This window comes from Choloepus didactylus, chromosome 24 (assembly GCF_015220235.1).
Source record: "Choloepus didactylus isolate mChoDid1 chromosome 24, mChoDid1.pri, whole genome shotgun sequence".
Classification (NCBI taxonomy): Eukaryota; Metazoa; Chordata; class Mammalia; order Pilosa; family Megalonychidae; genus Choloepus; species Choloepus didactylus.
The window spans coordinates 20,167,877-20,186,101 of record NC_051330.1 but is presented as its reverse complement, the minus strand read 5'-3'; the positions used below and the strand labels follow the sequence as shown (position 1 = coordinate 20,186,101).

The 18,225-nt window shown below is 36.7% G+C and overlaps 2 pseudogenes; both read right to left on the bottom strand.

The window, feature by feature from the left end:
- Positions 1 to 2,994: 2,994 nt before the first annotated feature.
- Positions 2,995 to 3,854, bottom strand: LOC119519939 (annotated as a pseudogene).
- Positions 3,855 to 7,735: 3,881 nt separating this feature from the next.
- Positions 7,736 to 9,972, bottom strand: LOC119519938 (annotated as a pseudogene).
- Between the last annotated feature and the right edge of the window lie 8,253 nt (positions 9,973 to 18,225).

Genomic DNA, 18,225 nt, shown 5'->3' with positions numbered 1-18,225 from the left:
AATCAAAATTAGTTATTGGTGTGGTCTGTTCTGTGGCACAAGACCCCTCTGTGTACCCATGAAAACTAGTGAACAAGTTATCTGCTTCCAATATACAATGGAATGGAAGGAGAGGAATACGATAATTGTTTCCATTCCAAAAGGGAAAAATGAAAGAAAAAGAGGGTAATGGGTCCCAAACAATTCTGAAACTCTGCAGGGCATACTCCATTAGATTTCAAAGTCTGAGAGTCATCTATGGAAAAATGTTTTGCCTTCCAGACCTCTTCAAGCAGCAGTCCCATCAGTTTCAAGTGCTACACTGCAGTAAGGCTTCACTCTTTGAGAACATTGGGATGGTGGCCAGACTCTCCACAATTCTTGTGGCAGATGCTCTACCCTCTAAGAATAAAGGTTGGCAGCACTTTAAAACCACAAGACACTGGACCACAAACCAATATCAGACTTTTATGAAACAAATTATATTGTAAAAAAGCAAAAAACATATGAGATCTCATTTCAAAACAGCACACTTGGGATAATCAATCAGAAAACAGTAACTCAAAATGTTTGACAGGAAGCAAAATAGTATACAATGTTAAATTTTTCATAATTGAATTTCTTTATATTTACAGAAATGAAATCAGGAAATACTGAAAGCAAAAGGATGCTTGTTTTCTTTCCTAATTTAAAAAAACAAATTCTAGAAACTTGAATAGAGATATTCTAATTTTTCTTTTGTAGGATTGTACTCTTGAATTAAAAATATGAAAATTTTAATATATCAATGGAGTTAGTTTCTATTCAATTTCAAAATCATGTAGGTAAAAATAAGTTTTAATGGCATTGTTAAAACAATTTCCACTTCTGCATAAAATTTACTGCTAAAGTATTTTCCTTTGCTAATTTCTACTCTAGATATTAGATTGTAACTAGATATAACAAACAGCATCTAATCCTATTACAGACCATAGTCAGCCAACTTTGAAGTTTTCAATTTTTTAATTTTATTTACAGAAATATTTAAGAACAGAGAAATGAGCATTTCAACATGAAAGTAATCCATGGGTCTTTTAATTGAAAAAGATACATAGAAGATGACATTTGACTTTAATCTGAAAATTAAACTAATCTGAGTGAAACAAAAACAGTAAAGAGACTAAATAATTTATGAATAGAATCTGTTCTGGTTTGCTAATGCTGTCATTATGAAAAACACCATAAATGGATTGGCTTTAATAAAGGGGGTTTATTTGATTACAAGTTTACAGTCCTGAGGCCATAAAAATGTCCAAAATAATGTATCAACAAGATGATATCATCACTGTAAAACAGCAGATTTTGTCCAGAACACCTCTTTCAGCTGAGAAGTCATGTGGCTAGTGTCTGCTCATCCTTTGCTCCCAGGTTGCATTGCATCCAGCTTCTGATTCTGGTGGTTTTCTCTCTAAGCATCTTGGAGTTCTTGCTTAGCTTTTCTATGGCAATCTCTGGGCTACTTCTCTTAGCTTAGCATCTCCAAATATCATTCTGTCTGTGTCTCCAAGCATCTCCAAGAATCAGGCTGCATTTTGGTCTGTGTCAGCTCTTAGCTTCTCTCAAATATTTCAGTGAACTAATCAAGAACCACCCTGAATTGGTGGGGCAAAAGTCCACAGAAATAATCTAATCAAAATATCACCCACAGTTGGGTGAGTCACATCTCCATGGACACACTCAATTGAAAGTTTCCACCTTAATCAAAAGACTAATAAATCTGCCACCACAAGATTGCATTAAAGAACATGGCTTTTGGAGGGACATATGTCCAAACTGGTACATAAGCCAAATTGATATTTTGCACACAGGGTATGTTTGTCCAAAAATCTATGTTACTGAAGTAAATATTTGGCAACCACAGTGAATAGCAGTTACAGCAATTTCAATAAAATAAGAAATCATCAAAAATGTACTATTTGAATGAAGATAGTACCTATATTATAGAGATTGAACTTCATGGCTCATAGCACACATTCCCAGAATTAATTCCTTTGATCTTATAAATTAAGGGAATTTCATTTGTGTTTCATAGGGTGATGACTAAAAAGAACTCAAAACAAAACAAATATAGCCTCACACCTAAATTTAGAATATTGTTTTTTGTAGCAATCTAAAATATTCAAAACAAATTAAATAGCTTAGCTTATTTGCCAGGCATATAAGCATTTTGAAATCATAATGAAATCAAATTATATAAAGCATAATGTAAAAAGAAGTGTCTACTATTTTGTGGACATTTCCTAATAAATGCTCACTGTAGAAATTTATTTTACATATATATGTATATGTATATGTATGTATGTATATGTATAAACATAGGTATGGTAATTTCAGACTAGTTTTGTGGAACCTTTTTGAAATTGAGGGTATAAAGCACAACAAACTTTTCAGGCAAGCACCAAATTTATCTGAAAAATTTTTCACGTCAGTTACTTCATCTGATACTCTACTCACTTCAAGAATCATGATTTTCTATGAAAAATATCCCCCAAAACCAAAATACCATTTCAGATCCATTACACTTAAATATAACACTCATATTGGGAGTGCTATCACCATAGTCTTTGTAACTAGCCCAAGGAATATATATATATATGTAAAGTTTTTATAAATTTATGTTTATATGCTTAATTCTAATTACAAACTGTTTTCTGATGAAGACGCTATTGTGCTTTATGCTAGAATGGAAACCTCAAAATAATCACCATAAATCTTCTAAGATATATGGGAGAATAAAATACAATGGTTCACATATAAAAGATGAACTCCTGAATATTGCAATTATAAATGTTTTCAGCACTGCAGTCTTGAAGAGAAGCCCAAGCCACTATTAAAAGAATGGAATAGGACATGGCCCAAGATGTAGGCCAAGTTTTGTCTCAAACTTCACCCTGAATTTCAAGGACTAGTCTTCAGTTCAGTCCAGGCAGCAGAAATTCTGCAATTTTCTGTTGTATTTATTATGCAGTGTACATTCTAGATGGATCTTTTAGTGCTACACTGTTGATAATTTTTCCCAGCAATTTTTGGATGTGCAGATTCCACAAAGTCATCAATAATAGCAGACAGTGCTCCTTTGTCAAATTTAGACATGTCATGTGCAGTCACTGTACTGAAATCCAAAAGAAGATGTCAAGTATCTTTATTGATCATTTATGCTGTTCCAACAAAAATTTGTTTCATAAGTCTAAGAATTTAATTTTTCAATTAAGCATTATATTTCAGTAGGTAATGTCTATTTCTAGATATTTTTGTCCTGAATTCTTTGTAAAATTAAAAGTAAACTGGTAAAAATCCTTAATTTATACTGGTTCTTTCAGTTCTTGTTCCATCTTGGGTAATGGGAACTTTGGTTTTTCTATGCTGCCACTCCTATTTCTGTTCTGCAATATGTGTTTCTGTTTGGAGAAGTTGCACTTTTTTGTTTCTCTGAACTTCCATGCAGTGATCATCACACTGGGTATAGTCCTGGTCATCACAGAACTGCTGTATACTATCTATTCCAATTTTATTTTCATTTTGTGGATATTGGTATCTATTTTACAGTAGTCCTAACATTTCTATCAATGATCCTCTTACAGTCTCTTGTATATAAATTTCAGAATTTTGCAAAAAATTGTCCATTGCAACATCTAACTTCCAGTCATTTTTGGATGATAACTTAATGCTGCTTATTCACTAGATTTTGTGGATATCATAAACTGACTATTCTTCTATGATGATTTCAACATGTTCAAATTGGTGTCCTCCAGGCCTCTCCCCTCCTCCTCTGACTCCTCAGTGAATGGACTGTGGAGGGGCTGGATTTTCTTCCTGGCTTGCTGGATCCCACTCATGCAAAGTGCAGCATGGCAGGCAGGCAGTGAACCCAAGCTGCCATTTATTTCTCTTTGAAAGAAAATGGAAATATTTTATTTAGATAAATAAAATGGCTGTTATTGTGATTCCATAAATGAAGCTCAAATCAAGTCCTGAAAACCTTGAATTAATTTCCTAAACAGAACCAAAATTGCTTATATATTAACAAAATACCCCCACAAAAACAAAGTAGATTTACATTTCTTAATATGAGAAAACAAGGAAGGCTAGATTCATATGAGAAACAATACGTATTCTATCAAGCCTCAGAAACTCCCAAATGTGTCCTGGTTTGGGTATGAAAGAAGGGACCACATCTAATTGGTGTGGGTAAGCAAGCCAATGAGGTGTGTAGCAAACAAAATCTTTCACTAAAAACAATTCAACAGCAGGCCATTATGAATATGATCTGTCACACTCAAAATCCTCAATTGTGACCAGTGGGACCAGCCATAGGGGATCAGGAATTATGTCTGGCAAGTGTAAAGTAAGAAAACTCCAATGAAAGGGAAATAGCCAGCAGCAGATGAAGGTTATACACACTCCAGCTTTGTAGTGTCACATTCCTATGGGCCAGACACCTCTTTGCCCTTAAGATGACACTATGGTCATTCCTAAGCTAGGTCCCTCTTTTGGTTTTCTCTTCCCACACATTTTTGCCTCTCTGATTTATGAGGAAGCTGCTTAATTAAACATTATACCAGCTAGTACAAAGCAAAAGAATAAAAGGACCAAGAAGCAGGGCTTGGGTAACTTAGGAAAGAAGGAGTAGGAGCTGCCAGAGTTAAAAGATAAAAGGACTTAAAAACAAAACAAAAATGCCAAAATTACCATCATGACTCAACCTTCCTCTCAGAGCTGAGTCATGTGGCAGGTGAAGCTTGACTACAGCTCAAGAGGAGTCACAGGTTGGGTAAGAAAAAGTAACATAAAGAAAAAACTTCAGATTAAATACTGGGTAAGAAGCTTATGGGGCTCTTAAGCTAGTCAGTCTGCTCAACTTGAACAAAGGAGTTCAAGATGCGCAACTTCTGCCTGGGAGAGATGGTACTTAGGCACCATGACATGGATATTCACAGGTCTGAGAGCATAGTATGAACACTTCTATTGAACTTGGTAGGGGGTAAGGAGAGGATGGAACTGCACAGCTGGCTCAGGTATGATGCTAGCCAAACTTGAGTGGGGGGAATATTAAGATTAACTAAAACACTGTTTTAAATGAGACTTCACCTCTTATAGCTATCTGATGCAAAAGAAAAGTACATACAACAAAGAGATAAGATCCTGTTCCATTTTGCTAATGCTGCCATTTTGCAAAACACCAGAAGTGAATTGATTTTTATAAAGGGGGGTTATTTGGTAACAAAGTTATAGTTTTAAGGTCATAAAGCATCCAAGGTAAGGCATCAACAATAGGGTACCTTCACTGGAGAAAGGCCATTGGCATCCAGAAAACCTCTGTTAGCTGGGAAGACATGTGGCTGTTGTCTGTGTGCTCCTGGGTTGTGTTTCAAAATGGTGTTCTCTAAAATGTCAGTGTCAGCTTCCTACAGACATCTTCAGAATGTCTCTCTAAGCTCCAGTAGCTCCAAAATGTCACTCACTTGCTCTCCAAAATGTCACTCAGCTGCTCTGAGTTCCTTTTTTGTCAGCTCTTTTATATGGCTCCAGTGATTTAATTAAGACCCACCCTGAATGGGTGAGGTAACATCTCCATGGAAATTATCCAAAGATCTTGCCCACAGTTGATTGAGTCCCATCTCCATGGAAACAATAAGTTCCAATCTAATCAATACTATTACATCTGGTACCACAATATTGCATTAAAGAATATGGCTTTTCTGGGGGAACATATCATATGCAAACCACCACAAATGCCCCCAAAGTACTTGCCAATGAATAAGAATTTGAAAGTTAAAAGAACAAGCTACATTACCCTCTGGTATAATTCATATAAGTCAGTTCTCAAAAATATACTTTCCAGGTACAGACATACAATTTATGGTAAAGCATATACAAATATAGTAGTATTATTCAATTTATTGCTAGAATTTTATTTTGTTATTACAAAGTCTGTAACAGTATATATATTTTTAAAAGGGATGTGGGGATGGAAGAGTAAGAGTTGTCTTCTAGTTACTCACATGACAGGATAATTTTATACTATATTTTAATCTTTCCAAGGGAGTGAAATATCTCAGATGTGCAAGGGAAATGTCTGAAAACAATTGAGAAAAGCATAAGCTATAATGTGGTAAAGAGATACAATCATGGGAATAGACTTCAACTTACTTTAATTAAATTTTAATACTTCCAGAAAAAATTAAGGTTATGCAACACCAAGCTGAACATCATGTTAAGGAAAAAAAGGACAAGAAGTTTAAGGATGCTGGACTGCATCCATGGCTGACAGGGCAATGTGGACAGCAAGTTAAAATGAAAATGAGCTCTACTGTAAAACATGGTATGAAAGCTTTTTTAGTTTCTCCCTGAATTGACCTACAGCAAAGTTAATTTTTGCAAAGTTATTTTTTTCTTTTGTGTTACCCAAAAAACTACTTTAGGAACAACACACCAAGTCCAGACTAAACATATAGGTGACATGAAGGTATTATTCCTTCCAGCCCAAGGGCTTCCAGTGCCAGGTCCATAGAAGTATTTAAAAGGAAAACATTGCACTGACTTGTATTTCGTTTGAGGAAACTAGACACGATCACATAGAATCCCCTGCTCCAGACCTGCCTGGTGCTGTTTCACATCCTCTGCACAGAAAGCCTCTAGCTTCTGAGCAGAGAGTGATAAGGAAATTCAATATGAATTGATATTTGGTTAGCTTTTTTTGGCCTTAGACCACAGAAAAACATATTACGTCTTGGTTAGCCCTGAGGTAAAAATCTCAAGAGGTGGAGATTCTTGGGTCAAAACTAGAGGCATAGCCCTCCTCAAAAGCTCCTGGGTGGCCAAGCTAAGACAGGTACTGAAGGAATTTCAGTGCTGCCATTCAGAACAGAGATGGTATCAGAGATGGAGCCAGCTACAGCTTTAAGATAGACCTGGGTGGGTGGGGGCAGATAATCTAGCTCAATTAGAGGAAGAGTGGGTGGTGAAGGGATGTAACTCCTTCCTGGATAACTGTTTATGGTCATAAACCCTGAAATAAGATTAACAATGAGAAAATTCCCCAATGGGACTTCTTTGATTGACTGGTTTTAGCTGAGGGTATAGGAACAAAGAACTCGACCCTTACTCTCCTGATACTGGAGTCAGTACTGTCCCCAGAGTGTCCATTCCCTAAATCTCTTCCCTCAGCCATCAGACCAAACCCTGTGGCAACACCTGGGCCCATGAGGGATGCCTTAAAGAAATGTGGACAGTTTCAGCTTCTAACCAGATCAGATTAGTGAATTTTTAACATCATTTTTTTCACATCCTGTTTTAAACCATTTTTCTTCTTACAAAATGTGCAGAATTCTTTCTTACATGTGAACTATTTACATACAGAAAAGGCTTATTTATGTGTAATATAAAGGTAGGTTCTTCTCCCTATATACACATTTTCAAGTTTTAAAAGATAAGGTCTCCTTCCAAAAAAAATGAAAGACAGGAAAAAGAATACTACATTTTTTCTTGTAGTTTTGGAACATGAGATCTTACTGGTTTCAGGAAGTCATGGATTTCTAAATATATTATAAGTCAAATGGCCTTTTAAAAAGAATAACATTTATATAGTTCTTCAAACAAGTTAAAGGTGGCAATGTGTCTTCTACAGTGGTTTGGAGGACTGGAGAATTGATAGGATGAGCAAAAGGGCTCTTTTTTAGGTGAGTAGATACTAGGTAGTCTAGGTCACATGGTCATTTTAAAATATGCCTGATGAGGCTAGACACCTAAAACTACTCAGCTCCAGGAATGAGTATCTTCCATCTCCATCAGAATCAAACACTCTCAAGCTCTTTGGTTCTGGCACAGCAGAACCTAGGAAGTTCCATATTTCCTGGTAGGTCAGCTTCCCATCCACATCCTGGCCAGCCTTATGGAAAAAATCCAGATGATGTTAGTGCTAGAAATTCCTGGTAGGTAGATAGATCCTAGCTAGGCAGCTTTCTTAATTTGGTCTCCAAGAGAGTGTGAAAATTTTGACAATGCTTATGGCCTTGATGCGAAACCCTGTACTTGCTCTTTATCAGTGTTCTCTGGAGGCCTGTTGCTCTCAGGTTTGTTTGTGAGAGCACTGATCACCTTTAGTTTTTCTCTTAGCTTTGATACTTGAGCACCTTCTGTGCTGTAGGACAGGCTTGCTCTCTTTTCTACCTTACAGCAACCAGATTGCTTTATATCAGATTGACTTTCTGGGTAAGTTTACTATCTCATGCATCCCCTTGAGTTTAAGATTATTCTCTCTGATATCCCACTAGGACACTGTTTACCTCCTCTAAAGAGTTGTGAAGGTACAGGATATCCTGTTTCTTTTTCATTTTTTTGAAAGGAGAACTTATCTTTTTCACACTGTGACTTTTATTGTCAAGTTCTGATATAACTAACTGAAGGTGCTGGAGTGATGTGGTTGCTTCCACTGGTCTCCTTCAAGAGTTGCTGATTCATATCACCCTGCAGTATTTCCATGGTTTCCTTGTGTTCATCTGTTTTTTTTGTATTGCCTCAACAAGATGAATGCTATTTAAAGTATTGCCAATGGAAGCTACACTCTTCTGAAGTCCCTCTGCAGTGGCAGACATACTAATTAAGTCTGAAGGTGACTTAACATTGGCTTTGATGTGGTTTACCACAGAAATCAAGAAAGTAATCTGCTTATTCATTACTGTGATATTTATCCAGAGCCCAGCTCTCCAGATTCAATCTTCTGAAGTTATTTTTTGCTGAGTAGTTCCTCATTAAGTTTGGACACTTCTTCGAATGAGCTTTTTTTGATTAGATTCCATTGTTCTAAATTTTTCCTTGAGAGCATCCAGATCCTCCTTAAGAGCAACTTGCAGCCACACCAAGCCAACACAGGCCACAACAAGAGCTTCAAGGATGACAAGAGCACAGAGGAGATAACAGATTTTGTAGCACCATAATAATGTCCCTTGACAAAGGTAATATTTCTAAGGCTGTTCCAAGAGGAGGACACACACGTGTTTTGGATATCTGGGGCCTGGTTTCCAAAGGAGAAGGAAAAGAAACTTGTTCCTGAATAGGGGAGGGGGAGAAAGAAGTGCAGGGTGAGACAGTGGGAACCAGTCAGTCCTTCCTGTTACAGTGCCCATGAGTTAAAGCTCAAGACAGCCAATTAGAATTTTTTAAAAAAACCTTTATTAGCCAGCCAGTGACTGCTCAGCTTGACTCCCTCCGCACAGGGAATTCAGTGAGCAGCCCTGACCTGTGTGCACTGGTGCCTTATATAGACAGAAACCGTATCCTAGAAATGCAAGCAAGCTGTTCTAACAGAAGCAGAGTTGGCAGTTAGCTCTTGATCACAAAAAACAATTTCACAAAGAGTTTCACTTGGAACTGGAGCAGTTATTGATCACAAAAAACAATTTCACAAAGAATTTCACAAAGAGTTTCACTTGGAACTGGAGCAGTTATTGATTATTAAAGGGTTACAAAGAGTTTCACTTGGACCTGGAGCAGTTATTGTTAAAAGGGTTATGCTTCGCTGATGCGTGCAACTGCAGCTTCACCTCCCCTAAACGGTAAAGTTTTGCTTCCTTTAACTGGTACAGGCACAGTCTCACTCCCCCCTCCTCATGGCCTAATGCTGTTTACACAACACTGTTGCTCTGCAGATGTTTTAGGATTAAGGGAAAGGGACCCCACTTCACTTCCCTGGCAGGAAAAGTGACAGCAGGAAGAAGCTCCCAGTCACTGCAATATCAGCCCTGGGTGCTGAGAAAATGTCCAACCTTGGAAGCTGAGGTCTGAGATGATCACCATCCTCTGGCCTCCATCCTGAGTTTGAAGGAATCCCAAGAAGGAAGACCTAGAATCAGGCTCCAGTGGCTGCTGTCTGGACCAGGAGTGCACAGTACTGAGGGATGACTGGGGCTCAGCCCACTGAGGAGCTCCCACCCCAAGTTTCAGGTGTTCCAGCATGGGTGACTTTCTGCAATTCATGTGCACCGCACCCACCCCAGCTGTGACTCCAGGGCCTGCTCCAGCTCCCAACACAGCTGTTTCTGATGTGCTGTGCTGAATGCTGTAGCAGTGGCCATGGGCTCCAGAACCGGGCCATTGCTTCAGTCACATCTCACTTCCCCCTTGGCAGTGGCCTCCTTGCCCTTTATTTTTAATGACACTCTTCCTCTAGATAATTCCAGGGTTTTGTCCATGGAAATCAAGTGTGTTTGATTCCCTGCTGTATCTCCAGGATCCAGAAATTTCCTCGTAAAAAGAATTCAGTCAAAAATATTTGTTTAATGAATAAAGGAAACATGTTTTCAACATTTTATGAGAGTTACATTTTTAGTTGGTAAATCCAATCAGTGTGAACAGGTTGTGTCTCACACAATGAACCTTGAATAGATTAGTACCTGTGTAATCAGGGTGTGTCCTCTCTGATGTAGTACTGATTAGGTTTATTAGTTGTTTTTCACTGTATAAAAGGAAGACACAATAGACATGGAATCTCACTAGAGAAGAAGCTGAGTGGTACAGGAATTTGGGAGAAGAGCAAAGCCCTGCTTCCCTGTGTAACCCACTTCAGAATCTAGTTTATCTCAATACCTCTTACAGTTTGGGTTCTGGTGAGTTGTCCATTTAATTAGATGTGAACTAGTCTGGCTCATTCCCATTTTATGTCTTCTCAACTTTCAGACATGTTTTTCCTCAAGGCAAAACCTCAAATTCTTTACATTTTACTACTGTCTACTATTATTTCTCTACTTAATCTCTTTCCTCATATTTGACCTGGTACATATATTCATTTATGCATTATCATATATTTATTTATGATAAAGGAGGTGAACATTTGTCTCAAGCACTTTGTGGTATCAGTAGACTAAGAAAACAGGAACATATAAGAGAACCATGGGAATTTAATATATGATGATGTAAAATCCTTGTTAGTAAAATAATTTTTTTTTTTTTTTAATTTCTGGAGAGTGCATTTAAAAAATGACAAACCACTCCTTTCAGTAAAAAGTGCCAGTGGCTAAAATGAAAATATGTTTTTTGATTTTTTCTTAGGAAATGATATATTCTTTATATCTAAAGAGATATCCCAATTTTTCCAATTATGTAATTTTTTTTTTATTTTTTAACACACATCTTATTTATAGGAAAAATTAGTGATGAAACTGTTATTTAATCCAGGAATCCCTAATATTTTTAAGTTTTTAGGCTTTCCAGTCATTAGGACAACAGCTAAATCTGACTTGATGAGACCTGTGTTGAATGTTCTTTCTTTTTCTTGGTAGTAAAATATGTACATTCTAGAATGGTATAGTATAGGTTTTCCTTGAATATAAACTTTCAGCACAAATATTTCAGTTTATATAGAGGTATGCTGATGCCCACAGCCTTAGAGAGAGTTGGTAAATTCCAAGTCTTCTAAGAGGTAAAAAAAAAAAAAAAGAAAGAAAGAAAAACAGGCTTCTCTTCATATGGATTGTTTATATTACTGCTCAGAACAACCAAAATCCACAAAACAGGGAAGCTGCTGAGAAAACCCATAAAGTTTGCCTTTGGGACATGAGAAGAATAGTGTAATTAAAGGAAATAATCTGTTTTCCTTTATTGAATTTATATATTTTTCCTAATTAGAGGGTAAATATTTTATAAAATAGGTATAACTTAATTGGATTTATCATGATTGGCATTCCACTTAATCAAGGGGTGTTCTTAAGATTCTATGTCTCCTGAAGTTATCAATGACATAAAAAGAGAGTTTTCCTTCAGAACTGTGTTTTTGCTAAAGAACAGAAGAAGCTCTGAGCTTCAAAGTGTAGAGGCAGCATACTCAATAGAGATTTTCTTCATTGTGTTTCCCAATTTATTTGAGTTCTGGTGAGTATTGGAGAGAGTTCTTACCAGGAGGAACAGACCTCCCTTTTCCAAAAATTGAAATTTATTCAGAGTGCAATTGTTTAATCTGATTAAGACATTTAGGGGCAGATACTCCAAGGCTAGGTTGGAAGGTTATAACGTGATATTTCTCAGTATTTAAAATATGTAAGATAGTGGTTGAAAGGAAACTTCCCTGATCTTACAATTCAGATGTTGATTTTCCTGCATTTGGGCCAGTTTTGAGAGAGAACATAAATAGTTGGACAGAGGGATAGATAGATAGATGATAGATAGATAGATGATAGATAGATAGATAGATAGATAGATAGATAGATAGATAGATAGATAGATTTAGAATTGCAAATTGGATGAGTTGTCTTAATGAGTAATAGGATGAAGGGCTAATTTTGGTTGGATTCAGTGAAGGGATCTCTGAGAACTTGACAGATGAAACATGATTGAAAAAATGAATATGGAATGGGAAGATATATTTATGGATTGGGGTGGAAGTGAAGCATGAGAATAGGCCTCAGTAGAGATCATAGCAATGTTTAATTCTGCTTAGTTTTTCAAAAAGACATATAAAATATCAATCCCTGAATGCCTGTTGGAACCTTTAACTAAAATTTGAGGCTGGGGGGAGTGATATTTACACTTTGAGTGTAGAAGAGGTAATGTCTTGAGCTATGTTTCATTTTAGGAGCAATTAATTAAGCAAATATCCATGATAGCTCAGAAATGGTATCCAGATAATTGTTTTATCACATTCACTATAGAGATAGCAATTGAAGAAATTATGGAAATGAATAAATGTGTGAACAGCTTAAAATGAGGAGAGAAGTGGGGCTATCATTTGGTTTCTAGATGTTCCAACAGTGTTGTTTGATTTCTTTCTAGTGGACATGGGGAAGGAGTGTCTAGAGCAGTTTGAATAAAATCAGGAGAATGTGATCTCAGAGAAAGTTAGGAAAAAGAAAGTTCCAAAAAGAAGACTGTTGTCCAGCATTTTGGTTCAAAGTAAGAATTTATTTATGGGGAGATTAGTGATCTCCAAGCTTTATGAATGAGGATGTTAGTATTGGTTTTAGTGAGCCAAATGATGAGGTGCATATGAGGATAGGGTAGGTGCACTTTCATTTTGGCAAAAGATGATCTGGAGAACAAGAACTTGATAGAATACATACAGAGGAAATTTCCTTTATTTTTTCAACAGGGAAGAACAAAAAATGAGCTTAGATGATGAGGTACATTGTGAAGAGAGGGAGATATTTATGATAAAGTATATTTAATTTATAATCAATATATACATTTCACAAGGAAACATGAGATTGAAATCAACTGGAGACACTGGACTTAGCCAGAGGTAACATGACATTTCTATTTAATAAGAGACAATGAATAACTGATGTGTATGCATTCAGGGATATTGGAAGATATGGTATACTCTTTAACTTCATTTTTATTGAAATATATTCACATACTGTGCAGTCATACAAAATGTACACAGTACCATTATATAGTTGTGCATTCATCATCAAAATTACTTTTTGATATTTTCATTACCACACACACACAAATTATAAGAATAAAAATTAAAATGAAGGACAATTAAAGTAAAAAAGAACACTAGGTGCCTCCCCCTACCCATTTTTCTACTCATCCATCCATACACTGGACATATGCTTTCCCAATCACATTGTCACCCCTCATAAGCTACATTTTTATACAATTGCCTTCAAGATTCATGGGTTCTGGGTTGTAGTTTGATAGTTTCAGGTATTTACTGCTAGCTATTCCAATTCATTATAACCTAAAAAAGATTGTCTACATTGTGTGTAAGAGTGCCCACCAGAGTGAGTCTCAGCTCCTTTTGGAATCTCTCTGCCACTGAAGCTTATTTCATTTCATTCACATCCCCCTTTTGGTCAAGAAGATGTTCTCTATCCCATGATGCCAGATATAGATTTCTCCTTGGGAGTCATATTCCATGTTGCCAGGGAGATTTACTCTCCTGGGGGTCTGATCCCACATAGGGGGAGGGCAGTGATTTCACCTGCAAAGTTAGCTTAGGTAGAGAGGGCCACATCTGAGCAATGAAGAGGCATTCAGGAAGAGGCTCTTAGGTTCAGTTATAGGCAGGCCTAACCTCTCATTTGCAGCAACATTCTTGCCAAGTGCAAGTCTCATGGTACAGGGCCCAGCCCATCAAACCACCAGTCCCCCATATCTATGAGCACATCAGCAACCATCAAGGTGGGGAAGCCCAACACCCCTGCATCCTCCCCCAGCTCTTCAGGGGGGCTCTGCATATTTTTTTCATTGTTTTATTCATTAAATTTTGTTTTAATTATATAAAAATTTTTAAAAACATATAATAAAAAACATTTCAAAAAACCATTAACAAGGGAGTAAGAAAAAGACAAATAGCCTAAAATAACTACTTTACTTCCAACATGTTCCTACTTGACACCAAGAAAATAACCTAATATAGCAACATTTCTGTGAACTGGTTCCTACCATACATATCAGAAATTAACAAGCCACAGTCATTCCTGTGCATTCCCAAAATGTTAAATTTACCCACAATACCTTGTCTGTTCTTATTGGGTTATCATTCCCCCTTCCTTAATTGCTCTCTATCACCAGTTCCCCTATATTCTATATTATAAACATTTATTTTACATTTTTAAATGTTCACATTAATGGTAGCATATAATGTTTCTCTTTTTGTGCCTGGCTTATTTTGCTCAGCATTATGTCTTCAGGATTCATCCATGCTGTCATATGTTTCCCATCATTCCTTCCTACTGCCACATAGTATTCCATTGTGTGTATATACCACATTTTATCAACTTATATGTTGAAGGACATTTGGGTTTTCTCCATCTTTTGGAAATTGTGAACAATGCTGTTATGAAAATGGACATGCAGATATCTGTTCATGTCACTACTCTCAGATCTTCCTGGTATATACTAAGAAGTACAATTGCTGGATCGAAAGTTAACTCTATAGTTTTCTAAGGAACTGCCAGAATGACTTCCAGAATGGCTGAACCATTATACAGTCCCAACAACAATCAATAAGAGGTCCAATTTCTCCAAATCTTCTACAGCATTTGTAGTTTCCTTTTTTGTTTAATGGCAGCCATTCTAATTGCTGTGAGATGGTATCTCATTGTGGTCTTAACTTGCATCTCTCTAATAGCTAGTGAAGCTGAATATTTTTTCATGTGTTTCTTGACATTTATATTTCTTCTTGAGAGAACTGTCTTCATATCTTTTGCCCATTTTACAATTGGGCTGTCTGTAATATTACCATTGAGTTGTAGGTTTTCTTTATATATGCAAGATATTAGTCTTTTGTCAGATACATGGTGTTGTAGGTTGCTAATGCTGCTGAAATGCAAAACACCAGAGATGGATTGGCTTTTATAAAAGGGGGTTTATTTGGTTACACAGTAACAGTCTTAAGACCATAAAGAGTCCAGGGTAACACACCAGTAATCAGGTACCTTCACTGGAGGATGGCCAATGGTGTCTGGAAAACCTCTATTAGCTGGGAAGGCACGTGGCTGGTGTCTGCTCCAAAGTTCTGGTTTCAAAATGGCTTTCTCCCAGGACATTCCTCTCTAGGCTGCAGTTCTTCAAAAATGTCATTTTCAGTTGCACTTGAGATATTTGTCCTCTCTCAGTTTCTCCAAAGAGTCTGCTTTCAATGGCTGTTTTCAAACTGTCTCTCATCTGCAGCTCCTGTGCTTTCTTCAAAGTGTCCCTCTTGGCTGTGAATCCTCTTCAAAATGTCACTCACAGCTGCAATGAGTTCCCTCTGTCTGTCAGCTCATTTATATGGCTCCAGTGAATCAACTTAGACCCATCCCAAAGGGGTGCAGCAACACCTCCAGGGAAATTATCCAGAGTCATCACCCACAGCTGGGTGGGGTACATTCCAAAGAAACACTCAAAGAATTACAATCTAATCAACACTGATAACATCTGCCCACACAAGATTACATCAAAGATAATGGTGTTTGGGAGGACTGGCACACATTGTCTCCAAAAATTTTTCCCATTTATTTGGCTGCCTCTTCACCTTTTTGACAAATTCCTTTGAGGTGCAGAAACTTCTAAGCTTGAGGAGTTCCCATTTATCTATTTTTTCTTTTGTTGCTTGTGTTTTGGGTGTTAGGTCTAAGAAGTGACCTCCTAATACAAGGTCCTGATGATGTCTCCCTACATTATCTTCTAGGAGATTTATGGTACTGTCTTTTATATCGAGAACTTTGAACCTCTTTGAGTTAATTTTTGTGTAGGGTGTGAGGTAGGGGTCCTCTTTCATTCTTTTGGATATGGCTATCCAACTCTCCCAGCCCCACTTGTTGAAAAGATGGTTATGTCCCAGTTCAGTGTCTTATGAGCCTTATCAAAGATCAGTCAGGCATACATCTGGGGGTCTACCTCTGAATTCTCAGTGCAATTCCATTGATCAATATATCTATCTTTTTGCCAGTACCATGCAGTTTTGACTACTGTGGTTTTATAATAATCTTCAAAATCAGGGTGTGTAAGTCATTCCACTTAGTTTTTCTTCTTAAGAGTGTTTTTAGCAACTTGAGGCATCTTCCCTTTCAAAATAAATTTGATAACTAGGTTTCCAAGTCTGCTCAGTAGGTTGTTGGAATTTTGATTGGGATTGCATTGAATCTGTAGGTGAGTTTGGGTAGAATTGACATCATAATGACATTTAACCTTCCTATCCATGAACATGGAGTATTTTTCCATCTTTTAGAGTCCCCGCCTATTTCTTTTAGTAGAGTTAGTTTTCTTTGTATAGATCTTTTACATATTTGGTTAAGTTTATTCCTAGGTACCTGAGTTTTTAAGTTACTACTGAAAATAGTATCTTTCTTGAGTATCTCTTTGATTTGTTCATTTCTAGCATGTAGAAACATTACTGACTTATGTGCATTAATCTTGTATCCTGCTACTTTGATAAATTTGTTTATTAGCTCTACTAGCTGTATCATTGATTTCTCAGGGTTTTCCAGATATAAAATCATATCATCCACAAATAATGAAAGTTTTACTTCTCCCTTTCCAATTTGGATGCCTTTTACTTCTTTGTCTTGCCAGATTGCCCTGGCTAGCTCATCTAGCACAATGTTGAATAACAGTGCTGACAGCGGTCATTCTTGTCTCATTCCTGATCTTAGAGGGAAGGCTTTCAGTCACTCACTATTGAGTACTATGCTGGCTGTGGGTTTTTCATATACGCTTTTTATCATATTGAGGAAGTTTCCTTCAATTCCTACTTTTGAAGTGTTTTTATCAGAAAGAAATTTTGGATTTTGTTGAATTCTTTTTCGGCATCTATCAAGATGATCATTTCATTTTTCCATTTTGATTTGTTATTGTGTTGTAATGCATTGATTGATTTCCTTATGTTGAACCATCCTTGAATGCCTGGAATGAACTTAACTTGGTCATGGTCTATGATATTCTTTAATTTGTCTTTGGATTCAATTTTCAAATTTGTTGAGAATTTTTGCATCTATATTCATTAGGGAAATTGGCCTGTAGTTTTCCTTTTTTGTAGCATATTTGCCAGTTTTTTGTATTAGGTTGATGTTAGCTTCATAAAATGTGTTAAATAGTGTTCCACTTTCTTCAGTGTTTTGAGAGAGTTTAAGTAAGTTTGGTGTCAGTTCTTTTTGGAAAGTTTTGTAGAATTCCCCTGTGAAGCCATCTGGCCCTGGACATTTATTTGTGGGAAGATTTACTATGACTGTTTGGATCTCTTTGCTTATGATTGGTTGGCTGAGTTCTTATATTTCTTCTCTGGTCAGTCTGTGTTGTTCATGTGTTTCCCAGAAATTGTCCATTTCCTTTACATTATCCAGTTTGTTGGCATGCAGTTGTTCATAGTATCCTTTTATAATTTTTTTAAATTTCTTTTGGATCTACAGTAATGTCACCTTTCCCAATCATTATTTTGTTATATGGGTCTTCTCTCTTTTTGATTTCATCAGTCTAGCTAGGGGATTGTCAATCTTGTTGATCTTCTCAAAGAACCAACTTTTGATATTATTTATTCTCACCATTTTTTTTTCTCTATGTCATTTATTTCTGCTTTAATACTTGTTACTTCTTTTCTTCATCTTGGTTTAGGATTGGTTTGCTCCTCATTTTCTAGCTTCTTCAATTGCTCCATTAGTTCCTTGATTTTAGCTCTTTCTTCCTTTTTTATGTATGCATTTAGTGCTATAAATTTCCCTCTCAGTACCACTTTTGCTGCATCCCATAGGTTTTGATATGTTGTGTACTCATTTTCATTAGTATCTATAT